Source organism: Trachurus japonicus, chromosome 8 (genome assembly GCF_045865225.1).
Source record: "Trachurus japonicus isolate A0001 chromosome 8, Traja_1.0".
Taxonomy (NCBI): domain Eukaryota; kingdom Metazoa; phylum Chordata; class Actinopteri; order Carangiformes; family Carangidae; genus Trachurus; species Trachurus japonicus.
The window spans coordinates 23,175,588-23,190,284 of NC_140914.1; the positions used below are offsets into that span (position 1 = coordinate 23,175,588).

The 14,697-nt window shown below is 43.7% G+C and overlaps 1 protein-coding gene across 1 annotated transcript in view; it reads right to left on the minus strand.

Moving 5' to 3' along the window:
• Positions 1–13,654, minus strand: part of pvalb6 (parvalbumin 6) — a 39,343-nt gene extending 25,689 nt beyond the window's left edge. The window contains exon 1 of the mRNA XM_085784754.1: positions 13,386–13,654. The gene's annotated coding sequence lies outside the window, so the exon portion shown is untranslated. The remainder of the gene's footprint in view (positions 1–13,385) is intronic.
• Positions 13,655–14,697: the final 1,043 nt, after the last annotated feature.

Genomic DNA, 14,697 nt, shown 5'->3' on the forward strand with positions numbered 1-14,697 from the left:
ATTTTGCATCACCCCTAAATCCATGATTCCCGCTCCTCCCTTTTATCTCTCTTTCTCCATTCCTGTGTCTGTCCAACCCCTCTGGCAGGATCATTTGGCCACAGCAGACAGGCTTTTATACTCCAGGTGTGGTGCATTGAATGATGACCACAGGAGGACCGGGATGTGGCTCACACACACACATGCGCGCACACAGCAAGCGGCCAATGGCTCCATCACTGCACCACCCTCTTTGTTCCCAGCATTAGCTCTTTTCTCTTTTTTCTTTTCCCAGGAAAACTATCTGTCATGTTTTGCCAGTCAGCCGCTGCTACAACACCTGATTCAGATAATGGCGGTGCCGCTCTGCTGCTAATAAATGGGTTTGTAGAAAACACACTGTGCACAGAGAAACACAAATATGTAGAGTTATATTTCACATATGTGTACACACACACACATGCACACACAAACAAGCATGATCCAATGTTTTTTTTTGCAATTTTTTGGCTTAGTGTGACAAATGTGCATTCCATGGCATCTCCCCATCCACCGGGTTGGCTGCCAAGCCATTATTCTCCCCTCCTTCCCTCTTCCCTCTCTGCGTCTCATTCCAAATGGATTAATTCATCTAGCCAATTAAACAGACAGCATCAATAGTTTCCAAAACTGTGCTATCATAATTTTGCCTCTGGGCCCAATGAGGTGTAAAAATGGCTATTATAACTTGTTGGGAAAGACAGAAGAATTATTGTGTCTGAATGGGAGGCCCTGAATGGAGGCAATCTTTCATGGTAGAAATCAGTAAGACATTTGCCACTGCCGAGGAACATTTCTGAATTAATTGCATTTTGAATTGATATTTGTGTGACTTGAGTGACAGATTAGTGCAGTTTCTACATTAATCAGTCAATGGAAATGGACCCATTGTTAATAATTACAATCAGGCTTAGCAGATAAAAGGTTTTAAAATGCCGAGGAGAGACGTAAAAACAATGCACTTATCACAGTCATTATTTTAAGTGTGCCAGTGTCACTGTAAAGAATCATTTACTGTTCCTGAGAACATTGTGCTGAGCTACAGTAGTTGCACAGGATGGCTCCATGTCAGTGTGTGCCTACAGTGGGCATCAACAGCGGCATAATGAAACCGTGTTTGGATAAAAACAACACAGAGCTGTCCTCTTCTTCTCTGTTGCTCCACTGAGCAGAAAATAGATTGGGCCCAGGATGTACTGTGCCAAGCTGCAAGCAAGGTTGACTATTTCCTGCAGAATAATAATGGGGATACACTACTTCACAGAAACTGAGACACTTTGACACTATAAATAATGTCACTGACAATCCACCAACAGGAATACATTCAATGAATGCTAAGTGCAGGAAAAAGCTTTGTGGGATTTACATCAATTTCTTTCTTTCTTTCTTTCTTTCTTTCTTTCTTTCTTTCTTTCTTTCTTTCTTTCTTTCTTTCTTTCTTTCTTTCTTTCTTTCTTTCTTTCTTTCTTTCTTTCTTTCTTTCTTTCTTTCTTTCTTTCTTTCTTTCTCTCTTTCTTTCTCTCTCATCATCAACAGTTTACTCTTCATCCTCTGCAGGTGTGTTCTCAACTGGTCTGCACACATATGTCTGGAGGTTGTTTTTTTCCTCACCTGCTTGTTGGAGTAGAGGAGGTGTGAGTGGTGTGCTGCACTCTCTGGAACTGATGAAAGTGATTCTGCAAATCCTGAAGGAGGTAAATCACACTTTTTTCCTTTAGAGTTTCATTCTTTTTTATGCCCCCACTGCAGGGCAGAGGGGGCTTATTCCAGCATGCACTGGCTGGGAGGCTGGTTGTATAGACCATAGTTATATTATGGTTGTTATATCTCAGGAGCGACATATCGGTGAAAACTACATCCACAGCTACTGTTCTACTGGAAGGAAACCCACTCACTGTCCGTGCTGCACAGGCCCACACATGCCACACGCTCATAACACAATTCCAGGCTGTGTATGATCATCAACATTGCCTTTTGTCACAGTCTTATGTGAAGTGGATTGTTGAAAACACAATGTGAAAGCTTGTACCTAACTCAAACGATACACATGACCTTGACTTTGACAGCGCAATGTATGCTTTTGTGTGCTCTCTGTGATTGGTGCCACCATCCAGCAGGCTGCATGTCACTCACAGCGATCTTCGCTCCTTTGTCTCTTTACTGCGCTGCCTCATCCTTTTTAACTGTCTTGTTCTCTTGTTTTATTCTGCAGCATTATAAGACAGAAAGCCTGAAGGCACACACACACACACTTAAATAAAAAACAACCCACCTGTACGCTCATGCATTTATGCACCCTGTCAGAGCAGGTACTGCACATGTGCACAAATCCAGTGAAGCAGGGCTGCATGTACTTTCATTCACATGAATGTGAAAATAGACACGTATTGTACATGCACAGCACGCAAGCACAGGACAAGTCGAATTACTGTCATATATCACAGATGAAGCAGCACCACAAACCTGGTGTATACTGTATGCTTGTGTATATATTTTTATGTAGAGAGAGGGAGAGCGAGATGCATATAAATGCAATACACTGACAATGATGGATTCATGCAATTGGAAAACAAAAGATCATAGTTTAACTTCAGCTTTCATCTGCACCTGCACTTAGAAATCATTCATGCCTTTACTTACTTATCATTTGTCACCGTTATTTACTGATGAAGATGCCATGTTAGACAGGCTTATTTGGCTGATTACAGTGTCTTTAAAGTGCAGCGGGGCCAATGTGTGCGTGTGTGTCTCCCCAGCCGAAAATACTGCAGTCTTCGTCATGCCCGGCTGGCTCACAGCAGTGTGATGTAAGGGCCTTTTTTTTTCTCAGCTGCTTTAAAGCGATGGAGTCCAGTTTGGCTGGGTTTTGTTTAGGGAAAACACTAAATCAAAAGAGACAGGCGCCGATTGTTCCGCCCAGTATTTGTGTGTGTGGTAGCTGACGGGGCACTCAGGGCACGGCAACAGGAAAATGTTTTGAGTCCTGAGTAAATGGGGTTAGAGAGCGTCATGAGAGTAGTCATCTCCTTTGTTCCTAAGACAGACACACACCTCTTCGGGGCAGCAGTGTACACACACACAGCAGCAAAAAAATATTAAGCGTGGGCCTTTACATTCTCAAAAACAACCCCCTCTGGCCTTTTGGTGCTGATCCTCCCCTCCCTCTGTCTGTCCCCTTCTCCTTGTTCTGCTTTGTTTCCTGTAATGTTGTCATGCTGTCTTGCTGCACCGCACAGCCTGAAAAGCGTTGGCAGTGTTTACCTTTCCATCAAACGGAGAGATCTTGTCAGGTGAGTGACTGACTGGCCTGTTTCCATTGATGAGGGTTGATGTACTCTGGGATCTGGCTCACGGTATACTGTCTGTAAGAGGCACAGGACAACCTTGCCTAGTTAAGAATAATGGATTACTTCATCTCTGCCAAATCGGTATATCCCCGCTCTCGCCCGTGCCAGGCAGGAACAGCGTGTCCTGCTCAAAGGCACTTGAGGCGGCTTCTCTCTGCTCTTTGTACCATAGTGTCTCAATGAGGCAGGGGACTAACAGGAGCAGGTGTCAGGTTTACTCACAGTACATATACTTAGCTCAGTTTGAGTTTCATATTTACTTTGATGGAGGCTTTACCTCTCGTATTATTTCCTCCAGCTTGTCGTTGAGATTCAGCGGCTCAGCGATGAATCAAATCAGTGACTTTTCATTTAGAGAATATCAAAGGAGCGATTTGGAAAGCGCTCTCCGCGGTTTTCATAATAACCCAGATGATATCATCAGTGTTACCTCATCTTGAGCTGAAGATTTGCACTTCATAAGAGAAAAACTGTGTTACAAACTAGAGTTGGATTTGAAAAACATAGGCATTTAGGAGGCATGCAGGGAGAGTCTAATGAGAGTTGCATCATCACAATATGGTGCTTTTTGCTGCTTTGGTTTTGGCCATCCTTGTTTCTAATCTGTCACTCATGACTTGAAGTGCAGTACTAAATCACTGCAGTACTCTAAACATTTCTTTTGAATTGTGAAATATGAAGTTTGATTTATAGTTATGTGTTAGGCTACAGTAGGTGTGAAATACTGCTAACCACTGAAAATACTGGAGTCAACCGGTCAAATAAAACTATAAATCAAACCTACGCTGCAGGTATTTCAGCTCCTCTCACCTCCTGTTGACCCATCGCATCAAGTATAGGTCCAGTGTAACAAATCAGGCGTCTCTACACCTGAGTGTGGCAGGCAGCTATTTCCTAACACAATGCATGTCAGAGGTAAAATAAATGCCAGGTCGGGCAAACTTTAAAACGAAAGATAGAAGAACAATATTAAGTCCATATAGAAGCTTTATTACCTTTCCTAAAATTCAAATTATCCCTACGTTTTTTGCCTCTTCACTGCTGTAGCCTACTCTCTGTGCATACTGATGTTACTCAACTGCTTTCATTCATAAGTTTGAATATCTCTCTCGTGGTTCTTTATGGCCTTCAGAGAATCACCTGATTATCATAGAGGTAAAAGTCAGAGATGAGTTGATCAATATTTTTGATGTGAACATTGAATCAAAAGGCTTAGAGCAATAAGAAAGATTTACTTATGGTGTCGATCTCACTGCAAATCAACACCCCCCACCCTCCTCTGCAGCAGGCCTACTGTGCAGCTTATGGGCTTTTCTGAGAAGAGAGTACTTTGTGTCACACTTGGTTGTATCAATGTTATCAAATCCATTATGGAACAACAGCTCAAATACAATCTCTTCCATCTGCATTATCCCCTTTGTCTTTTTATCTTTTCTCTCTGTCTGCTAATGTATTTTCCATTCTTCTCTACATATTCTCTCCCTCTCAGCGTCTTTGTTTTCTAGCTTTCTTTATCCCCCCTCGCCTTTTTTTTTGTCTGTAAAGAAGCCTCGCCACCTCATTGTTGCTTCTCTTTTCTTTTGGTGGGACATATTCACTCCAGTCTCCCATTCTCCTCTGCCCTACAGCATTATGGGCTACCCAAATAAAGAAAGCAAAACACAATTTGTATTCTGGACCATGTCTGTGATGTGAGGAGGAGACGGTAGAGAAAAGAGGCAGAGAGGAGAGGCGGGGCTGTTAAAGTCACAGTTTGAAGACTGCTTAAATTCATTTGACATAAAGCTGGGTGTTTGAGGGTATTCGCCGACGTTATCTGCAGAGTTGCTTCTTTTAACAAGAGGAGTTTGACCTTGAATCAACACTGCAAGACACACTCATATAAGAGGCCGCACTACCGTCATTCACTTTATATGATGGTAATTATTCTCACCTCTGCTACTACTTGTAATTAGGCATTCATCTTGTGGAGTATTATTCATCCATCTCATTTTGTGCATCATTACACTAGTGGTTTGTATACTGACACATGACTTGCCTGCCCTGTGCTCTAGTTTGCTGGTAGTTGTTTAGGATGGTCTAAATATAGAGTCACAGTGTCTCCTCACAGTTGGATAATGATGCGTTTAGTAGAGTAGGAGACAAAGCGGGATGGCTATCCACACATCGCAAGTGAAGTGTTCATCTCTACGCGTCTCCGAGCGCTGGTGGCATGCTGTGTGTGTATGCATGGGAATGTGTATCCGTGTGAGTGAGCAAACGCTGTCCCACACGCATGAGTGTGCACACGGATGCCGATTTGTGCCAGTATGTGTTTCGCTGCCCCGCGTCCCCAACCCTGGCAGCGATGCCTGGTCAGCAGCAGCAGCTGATACCCTCTTGTCACTGACAGCAGCTCCTGCAGTGCTGCGAGAAAGAGTGAGACGAGGGGGAGTTAGCTCTCCATTGACCTTGCAGCAGAAAACCCCAGCGGTTACAACGTTAGCAGCGCACCCTCGACTGCTCAAACTCAAAGACACCCTCCAAGCAGGGCACACACACACACACACACACACACATTTCCCCCCTCTCAGTCTCTCGTGTTCATTCTGAGCCTCAGTCCATATTCAAGTGCTCAGGACTTTGCCTCCGGCCTCCTCACAAAGCGAGAGAAAGGCAGCAGGATGGAAAATGGGTGGGAGACGAGGCGGGTGGGGTGTAGGGGGAGGTGAGGATGGAATATAATGGAAATATATGTGCAGTCATTCATAAAATCACAAAAGATAGAGACAGTGTAGCTGAGTTATAGCTGCAGGGGGAAATGAATGGAGATATATTATATATATATATAGTCATACAGTACAAACTTCTATTGAGACACACTTATATACAAAAATGTAGACAAAAAAATCTGAAGACGCCTGTAAATGTACAGTAAAGTTGAGTACACTGCTGCATGCTGGGGCATCCATTGAACTCATGTTTCTGAATCAAAATCACAGAACTGAAGTAAAGACTTTTATGCATTAATTTCATTTTGCATCGGGTAGCTATGTGAGAATAACAGAGAACATCACTGACAAGAAACAAAGAAAACTACTGTACAGTACCTAAGCTAATTACTATTATCTCATTCAAATAATATCTTTAACCCACAGGAGCAGGTTTTATCTTTCCATTGCTTTCCATTACATTTGGTGTTCAGGTCAGAGAGGGGATTTTATATTGTTCAAACATTAGCTAAGGTTTTGGTTGAGCTTCTAAGCAGATATTAGCATACACACCCTGACCAGACCTTGCATGGGTTAATGTCAAAATGTACAGGCCCAGATACTCTTCAGCTTTATAAGCAAAACGGGTGATAATGCAGAGATGGAGGTGGGGAAAGAGAGACTGGCTGATGGCATAAGAATTGCGGATTAAATTAAATGTAGAGTCAGTGGATTGGAGATGAAGGACAGACCAGAGTGGACTACAGTAAAGAAGTGATAAGTGGCCACCCTGGTCTTTGGTCCTGAGGGGCAGGATGAAGCCTGAGTTGTGTCATTCAAGAAGAATTGACGGATATTTTTCACAACAAATGTTATTTTGCAAGGCCAAAGCCACAGCTCGTTGTACCTAATCTCCGCTACTGAGATGAACTGCCAGTCTCCTCGTGGGTTGATAATGTCTTTCTGTCCGACCACTGACACTTCGTTGCTCCACATTAGCTTGAGCTGTTTTAAGATGTCTGTGCTCTGCACTGGGCCTTTACAGCAGCTTTTCCTCCCCCCGCTCACTCTCCTCTGTTCCACTGGGAGCCAACAAGTTCTCACTCACTTTGAATAATCCTACTTTCACAACTTTGTGAAATTTCTTTGCAAATCCAAAAAGGCACTGCTTCTAGTGAAAAGCGTAACCCCCCACAGGACCGCATCGTCACAGTTTTAATCTTTGTAGAGGTTAAATATGTTGATTACTGAGCTTTAGATTCTCTAAAGCTTTAGGCAGATATGGCTGTTTCCCCTTGTTTCCAGTCATTATGTTAATCTGCCATCTGTTTACTGTAGCTCTAGACATGAGCGTGGTATCATTCTCATCAGATGATTGATTAATCATATTTCCACAAAATGACAAATATGTATTTTCTCTTTGAAAATGAAACAATATATATTAGCTCTAAACAATGAGGGCAGGGGTTATTTTGTAAATGCAATGTTGCAATTAAATCTTATTGAGCTGAATAAAAATGACAGTATAAGACAAGCAGAATTTGTCCAAGTCTGCATACTATAACTGCACTGATGTTGCAAAATGACATTTGTTGACTAAGTAATCTTAAGGTTGAGCCTGTTCACTGCTGAAGAAACTGCACAGATCCATGTATGTACCCTGACTTTGTTCCCCAGTGATAGAGGCTTTAAGTGGTTTTGACAAAATAGGTCACATCATCCTATTTAATTCTTCTTTTCTAAAGAAAAAAGTCCAAGCTCTAAAATAAGTAAAGTCTCAATCCATTTTTGCTCACCCTGTCTCCCATCTGACCACGGGTTCGTTAATGATCTCATTTAAGAGGTTGTGAGTTTTCTAATTGGAAGTGGGCTGACTCCTGTTGCACTGAGCTGACCTCTGTGACAGTCTAAAGTTAGTATCGACTTTTTGACCTTGGTAAAAATACTCACACCTTTGACACCGCTGTGGATAGAAACACGTCCAAGTCTTCAAATAGCTCAAACAACCTCTGGACCTCAGTTCTCCCAGAAGGTGCTTTGCTTTCAGAACATTTGAGGAGCGGTGAGTAAGTCTTTAGCCATCAATCTGTTGGGGTTTGTGTGTTTTTGTAACCGCTTCACATCCCGTACGCTGCATGAGTGGAGATAAGCTACAGTGATGGAGGAGGAGAAGAAGACCATCCATAAACCGAAGGCATGTAAAGTAATGCAGGTATTGCAATTTAGCCGTGAAAGGGCAGAGTAACACCTGAGACCTTTTCATTTCCTGTGATAGTGTGCAGCACCTTCACATGACCTCACGGAGTGCAGCTGAGCTCTGTCTGGCCGAGCGCCGCTCGCCGCTACAATGCCATCATTTATTCCAGAATTAGCCAAACCACAACATCTGATGCTTCAATAGATCCTGTTCACTTCGCGCTCATAATTCCATGGTAACAGGTGGCTCGGCTCCCGCCAACCACACGCATCCAGGCAATCACATATACTACGTGCACACGCTTACATCTGCACACAATGTCGCACCGGTGTCCTGCAGGCGTATAGACTCACACTCGCACACAAAATGATAATAACCCTTTAATCTGCCAATGTCAGACACGTTTTTTAACTGATCATCCTAATCAGTGAAACCATCAAGCGCTCTCCAGATGTTAGCCGCGTTGTACAACATCTGTCCTTGACCTTGGCAATGAAGACTCACCAGCGCCAACTCTAGGGAACCTGTCTGCCCATCACAGCCTCCTGTTTGGGCCATTATGATATCATGGGCATTGTGAGTGTGTTTTTGTGTGTGTGTGTTGCGTAAATGTGACTGGGCGGTTGGGGGAGGGGAGACGTCTATGTCATCTGCGACCTGTCCTGCATCAGTGCACAGTTTGTTTTGTAGGCAACTGTTACAGCCTGTTTGTATCAGAGTGCATCTGCTGGACAAGGTTCAGTGACCTGCGGTGCTATAGTCCATCTCTAACTGTGTGTGCTAACAGACGACTTCGCTTGCAGCACGATAAGCAATAGCACCATTAAGTATACTGCATTTGTAGTCGTCAGTTTTTACGATTTTCCTTCTTTCCATAATTCTGCACTCAGCAAAAAATGTAATTCCTCTCTTTTTCATCCTCCTATATCAAAATCCGTGTTTTAATTAAGGGCGTTTATCAGGGGCCGTGAACACTGGGTTAATTGTGCTTTTCATGACAAAATCAGTGCAAATGCTACAGTAATTCTCTCTGGGTGACCTCTGTTCCGTGGCGAGGAACGGTGTTGTAATTACCCAGACAACCGCTTAAGTGACCGAGCAACCGCAGTGACGAGGTGACCATTATGCTCGGCAGTCAAAACTTATCTTACAGTCACGTATCAGCTCACAGGTGGTGGAGGGTTGTGAAGAATGAGGAGAAGAGGGTTAGTGCTGATGGCAGATTATAATAACAGTAAAAAGAGGGAAATTAGGGGATGGACAGAAAGTGAAAAATATACAATGGTGATGTTGAATACCAAGGAAATCCAGTTCCATTTCCTATGAAACTATGATCACAAACCCACACGAACAAGTTAACCACTCCTCTATCTCTCCCAGTAAAATGACATTTCCCTGTCCAGTCCACCCACTGGCCAGTTTCCATCCTACTCACTCACACTCAGCAATGAACAGTAGAGCAGAGAAAACAGAAAACCAGAGGGCAACTGGCAATGTTGGAGAATGGACAGGAGTCTCAACAATACACAGTGATGCACACAAACATTTAGTACTGTACATACACAGACACAAATGCATCCATTTATGCTCAATCGTTACCTCCACCACCATTGGACTGTGTTTAGTTTCACAATAAGTCTCAACACAGGTCTGTACACTGCAGCTGGATTAGTGACAGATAATGAATGAATCAGTGTCTGTGTGCAGTTTGACTACATTTTGAATACATTTGGTCACTGTGTTTGTGTGTATTTTCTGCTCCATCATGCATTTTAACCATACTTGCAGCAGTTGTTCTGTTACTCAACCACTTTGGTCCATATCTGCACAGCCAGAAAACAGATTGTTCATTGTCCACAGAGGGTGATCCCTCTGATTGTACTGGTCATGTGACTTTAGTGCGACCAGCAGCTTGATAGATTTGTCAAGGGGCAAAAGGTCACATCTTGAATGGTTTTCATTGACCAGTTCAAAATTAAATTGTTCAGAAATGTGGTTTATAGATTAAAGTTTGATAATTACTAATCAATATGCTAAACCAAGGTGGGTATGGTATACCCATTTGTAAGTTGTTGTGAATCAGGGCAGACATCTTTATGCCCAAAGTGTTTAGGACTCAGGTGTTTATTTATTACAGTCTTCAAAGCAAACCTATTTTGGATCTTTCACCCCACGTGGGTCAAGATCAGAAGCCACTAGGTGGTGGTGTAAGCATCAGTCTATGAACCTGACATAAAACACTGAGGGAGAACACACTACATATGTTCCTCGGGGAAAATCCGGACAGAGTCCTGCTTGACTCTACAGTGTAAATTGCTGCATCATTGAGTCTGCTCTCACTCTATCAATGTATGAAGCTCTTTTTGCCAGAGTTGGAGGCAGCTTTTCCAAACAGTGGATTTCTCATAGTGTTGTGATGACAGTTGTCATAATGACGTCCACTCAGGTTAGCAGATGTCCTTAGCATGCTGCACCTGAACCTAACACAGCATAGTATGTATTAATGTGGAGGACTGTGTCCGAATAAGGAATAAGAGAGAAGTGCACACACACACTTACTTCTTTCATTTCGACAGGCCACAAGAGCCACCTCAACCCAGAATTTAGCAGCACTTAGAGCGCCTGCACTTAATTAGACCTTTAAATAACCATGCATTTTCAATACACACACACACACTCAATGAAATCCCATGGTGCTCAACTGCCTTTCCTAGCTCACCTGTCCTAGTCCCTCTGACACAGGTCCTACATCCCTCCTTTATTGGTTCTCTACGCTTCCATAAACACACCTGCATCAATACTGCACGGCCTAAACAGCTCCACACACACACACACACACACACACACACACACACACACACACATAAAAACTACCCGTGGTCTTATTTCTCTCTCTGTTGTGCCTGTCACACATGTATCAAACTGCTCTTCCACCTTCCTGTCCCTCCTCCTGCTCCTTCCTCTGATTCACACATAGAACCATTCTCTCTCTAACACACACACATACACGTTACACACTAACTCCCACAGCCACATTGTGAGGTCGTCTCCCCTAGGATCATTACATCACACCTGGGTATTTCACACTCCACAGAGCTCCACGCTCATTAAATCGCTGAATTCCCATGAAGTCAGGAGATGTGCTACTGTGCATCACGCTGGACTTTTATGTCTAATGAGGAAGAGTTAATGGGTACGAATGATGTGTGGGTTTAACCGTTTTAAGGGGGTAACACAAGGGGTGTGTAAATGATTATGAGTGAAATGAATATGACTTATCCTGCTTGTTGAGATAAATTCTTTATGACAGACAATTTCCTCTTGGAACTCTTTAAATATATTTCTCTTTGTACAAAACTTGTTTGTGGTGTACCACAGGGTTCAATCTTGAGCCCATACTATTTCTCAATTTACATGCTTCCCCATGGTATCTGTTTCATGCATTTGCACATGATACACAATTATGATTTTCTATCCACCCCTTTTCACCAAACCAGAAACATAATGTGATTAACCTGGCTAGATCACTGTTATTTGTATTACAAGATGAACGAATATCATTCGAATTCTATTCCATCACTGAATTGCTTTCAGAATACAGTTCAAATTTCTGTTGATGACTATAATGCAGTAAATCAATAAGCTTTATATTTGACCTACTACAGTAAGTACAAAGAAGCAGACTCGGGATGGCAGACAAAGCTTCCAAGACTTATTTCATATTCGTAACCAAGGATGACTATGCATTTGCTGCCATAGCATCTAATATGTGGAATGAATTATACAAATTCAAAATACTTTATTAATCCCCAAAGGGAAATCTGTCATTTGTCTGTCAGCTTATCTACCAAAATTACAGTTCACCAACTATCTAACAAATTTTTATCACATTTTAACTTATTTACCAGGTGGGCCCTCAACTTGAATCTTAAGTTCCCCTCTCCTCCACCTCCTTCCTTCTACACCTGCATCTCTCTCCTCTCTTCATCACCTCCCTGCCCTTCAAGTCCGATGCAGCATTGGGCCAGCACTGGCGAGGCAGGAGCACATTGCTGTTTGGACAGCTGTTAATCTAGGAGGATTGCTGGTGGCAGTGAGATTGTGCCAGTGGCGCCAGTGGGGAGAGGGATGACAATCTGGAACAGCACTGAGAATGACGCAATGAGGGGGAAAGAGTTAGAGATGGGGGTGGGAGGGGAGTTTAAGTCTGGTGCAAAATCACCACTCACACCCCAGTCACGCCCAAATCTGCCTGACATTGTGGCATTATGTTGAACCAGTACAAAAATGAAAATGCACTGATATGTGTGTGTCTCTACACATCTCTCACTATCTCTGCATTACTGTGTAGTATGGATTATTAATGTACAAACGCACACCCTGCAGTTTCATTCAAGTCTCTACTCTGAAGCCTCAGCATCACGGCACCCCCCTCCTCCTCCTCCACCTCTCCTCCCGCTCCGTCTCCCCCTCTTTTTCTTTCACACACATATCCCCCCACACACACACACACACACACACACAATGAAGCACCACAGACACACAGCGCTCGGGGAGCCAATCACCATCCCCTGTTTTCAGGTCCTGTTTGTGAATGGGATTTTTTTACGGGAGAGGAGGAGGCAGGCGCCGCTGCATTTGTAGGCATGCAGCTGCTACAGCAGGGGAAGCATCAGCATCCCATTCTCATTTTATTTCCTCCTTCACTTGAAATATTACTCTCCCTCTCTGTTGGCCGTTCATTTTTCATATCATAGTTTGTTTTCTTTACTTGCGTCTCTTCCCATGTTCATGAACTCTCTCTCACTCTTTTTGTGTCTCTTTTGATGCTGCAGTCGAATGTGACTGCTGCATGTTACTAATAGCCTTTTCTTTTACTATGCTTTTCTTTCACTTTTCCCCAGACACCATTGCTGTCATCATTAGCAGCAGCCGAATCATCCACCTCTTTACATCTTTTTCACTCTCCTGTCACTTTCCCATTCACAGCAGCTGGATTCTCCACTACATCTTTCCGCGTTCCCTTCTCTCCACCAATCATCCCGTCTGCCACCTAAGGCTGCAGCTGATGCAGGTATGAATGACCATCAGCAGCACACACTGAGACACAGACACACACATAGACACACTTACCCCCGGTGACTGAGTCTTCGTCCCAAGTGCTTCTGAAACCTCACTGGTTGAAGGAAGAGCGGGGAGCCAGCGAGCTTCTGGAGGCTGAAGAGAAGTGAAGGGCAGACAGAGAGAAAGAGACAGAAAGAGAGATGAAAGACAGGAGAGAGCAGAGAGAATGAGAGGTATGAAGACAGAGTGAGAAAGAGAAAGTGGACGAAAGCAGGCGGGCTGTGCGATCCAAGAGGAGGAGGAGGAGGGTGCTCAGGCTGGCTGGAGGTGAGATGAAGGGGAGAAAGAGAGAGGGAGGGAGAGATAAAGGGAGGGAGAGAGAGAGAGAGAGGGTGCGCTGGATTGGGATAGGAGGGGATTGTGTGATGTTTGAGAGGAGGAGGAGGAGGAGGGATTGCAGGGAATGGAAGGAGAGGAAAGTTGGAGAGAGGATGGAGGAAGGAAAGAGAAGGACGCAGAGACAGAGGAGAGAAGGAAGAGGTGCTTTGGGGAGATAAGGTGGGGTAAAAGGGTGAGGCTGATGAGAGGTGAGGAAAAGCAAAGGGGTAGAGAACATTATATCAAACAGAAAAACATGTGTGCTGCTCGGGGGGTGGGGGGCTTTGATTTGTTGAAAAAATAAGCGAATCCATCAGATTACAGAACAAAGAGCACAAATGTCCAGCTGTCTTGCGCTGGTCGTCCGTGGAAACAATCAGTTTCAGACTGGTGAAAATGTTCTTCCATCCATTAAAACACACTGTAATCTAAATCCTGTGTTGGCATGTCCCAGAACAGATACTGCAATTAACTTTGGAGCAATAAGTTAAAGAGGAGGTGGTGGAAGAAGAGAGGAAGAGGGAGAAAGAGCAGGAAATGGAATCAGTGAAGATGGTAGCCTATCCCTAAGAAAAGGCAAGAAAAGGTCATGTGGAAAGTGGGGGAAGAGGGGCAGATTGACCTCTGGCTAGATGCACTCAGCGATGAAAGAGGGAGCGGGGGAAGAAAAGATGAGGTTGAATGGAGGATGATGATATTGTGAAAATCCACTGGTCTGTCCTGTTCTTTGAGAAGGTATCGGTGGGTTAATGGGTCAGTTGTGACATGTACAGTACCACTGAATACCTAAAAACACATTACAGCCATGAAGCGAGGGCACACACACGTTAAAGCCCCCCCACACCCCACCTCAGACTAGAGAGACTCAAACTGATGGCTACATCTTTTGTCAGCATAGTGCTTCTCTTTGTGCTCGTTTGCGTCCTTCTGTGCTCATTTCGTGTGTCTTTTTGTGTCTTTGTAGCTTATTTTGTGTTTGAAATCATTTCGCATCCCTTAATCG